General features: G+C 38.3%; 1 protein-coding gene across 1 annotated transcript in view; it reads left to right on the forward strand.

The window, feature by feature from the left end:
- The window catches only part of wdfy3 (WD repeat and FYVE domain containing 3), a 91587-nt gene that overhangs the window by 29826 nt on the left and 59797 nt on the right, over window positions 1-1964 (forward strand). The window lies entirely within an intron of this gene.

The following is a 1964-nucleotide window of genomic DNA, read 5'->3' on the forward strand; positions in this document are numbered from 1 at the left end:
ATGTTAGTTTTCCCAAACAGAAATCAAAACATCTCACGATTTAGTAAAGTATCTCATCAAATTATTATTATGATATTTGCTTCAAAACTGACTTAAATAGTCTTTATTTATATTTTAATAGTGGACTGAGGAGACGGAGGTGGTAGATTGTGTCATTTTGCAGTGAAATTCAATGGAAGCCACACAATGGACAAAACAGCAGACTAATTGAAAACAATTATGGTAAAGCGCTTCTCTCTGCTAGAATGATCATCCAAAGAAGGGCTCAGGGACACTTTGACGGTAAATGTTGAAGATGTTCTCTCCCTCCCCCATCCAGGATACAACCCAGTGATTTTCTGGGATTGCAGACCTGCCTCTTAAATCGTCACACCCCCACAAACTCGGTTTGCTCAAAGCTTTGAAACAAGGAGGAGAGGGGAATTACTTGGTGGGGAAAAGTCTTCGTGTACACCCCAGCCGCGCCTATCCCTCCCCGTCAGACTTAATCCCTGGCATAATGGACCTTGATGCTTGCCGGATTCTGTCCCGAGGGTAAGCTTAACCTGCCTTGACAGACACCATGGCCCCAACTCTCCTGTCACACTGCTGGAGACGAATGCCCGAAGCCTCCTGCATACAAATGGACTCTTTAGTGGTTCAGAGAATTGTCTTGAGCACTTCTGCTGCCTAAGAACCTGTCCCGGCTGACCTTCTGTCTTTCATCCCCGCTCTTTTTATGGTTTGTCATTAAAGAAACAGGCTAAACTTTATATGGCATGGAAAAGAATTATAATGCTCTCATGCTTTATGCTTTATAACAGTATGTAAGCAAGCAGTGAAATACAAAAGGGAGTGCCTAGGATCTTGTTGACACAAGGGCTAGTGGCAGAATATTATAACGCTTTTATTACCATATAACTTCCCTGGTTCGATTTCTGCCAGGGACCTTTGTTGGATGTCGTACCCTCACTCACGCCCCAAGTTTCCTGTCTATATTCCTGTCATCTCCTCCCACATTACGCAACTTTGGAGCTCCGTGTATAGAAATAAAATAAATGAGTAACGATAAAATAAATAAATACTAATGTGCATAACATTGAAGCCTGACACATGATAAATATACAGCAAATAAACATACATTATTTCCATAGTTTAACACTTTTCATTCTTAATATCAAATATGTAAAACTTATTCTCGCCCTCCGGTAACAAAATCTTAGTTTCTTGTTTGTAAGTAAACATCTTTGCTAAATATCTTTGATTTGGTTGCACTATAGGGAATTATTATGAGCTATTTATAATATAGGGATCAGTTTTGAAACTGATAATCTTTTTTATGTAATATGAGTATTTATAACTCTCTGTAGAGTTTTATTTAGGAAATGGTTCTTCAAAATTAAAATGAACTATAATCCATTCAGGCATAAATATTCATACAATGTTTGTATATTTTTCCGTTTTTATTAACCAAACCACTAGTTCATTGCTTCTCAACTGGTGGAGCCTTCATGTGTATGTTATAACTGGGTCTGAGTGCCCTTTTGGATTAATCGATGTGGTAGCCAAAGGAAGTGAAAAAAAGGTGTGACATAGGGACAGTTCAGTTCTTCCCTTGACTTTCAGTCATTCTGTCTTTTACTCAGTCTCTTTATTCCTTTCTTTCTTTATTTCTTGCTCATTTATTTCAACCCAATGTAAATTATAAATGTCCATTTTTTTCTTTCTTCTTTTTCCTGGTTATGTTTATTCTGGCTTTGCTAGTGATAACTATAAAGACTTGTTTTGAGTAAACCTTTTTTTATTTTAGGGAAGTACACATGATGAAATGATGAATGACAAGTTTTAACACTACTATTAGCTGTACAGCGTTGTAACCTGGCTTGTCACCTCCGCCCCATGGCTGATGACAACTTTCTAACCTCACACACTTTGGCCGAGCTCTGCCGCCTTTTTTACCACACACATAAGCACACAGACGCACT

The sequence above is a fragment of the Morone saxatilis genome, unplaced genomic scaffold, assembly GCF_004916995.1.
Source record: "Morone saxatilis isolate NCDOM2014 unplaced genomic scaffold, NCSU_SB_2.0 Contig16, whole genome shotgun sequence".
In the NCBI taxonomy this organism is placed as follows: domain Eukaryota; kingdom Metazoa; phylum Chordata; class Actinopteri; family Moronidae; genus Morone; species Morone saxatilis.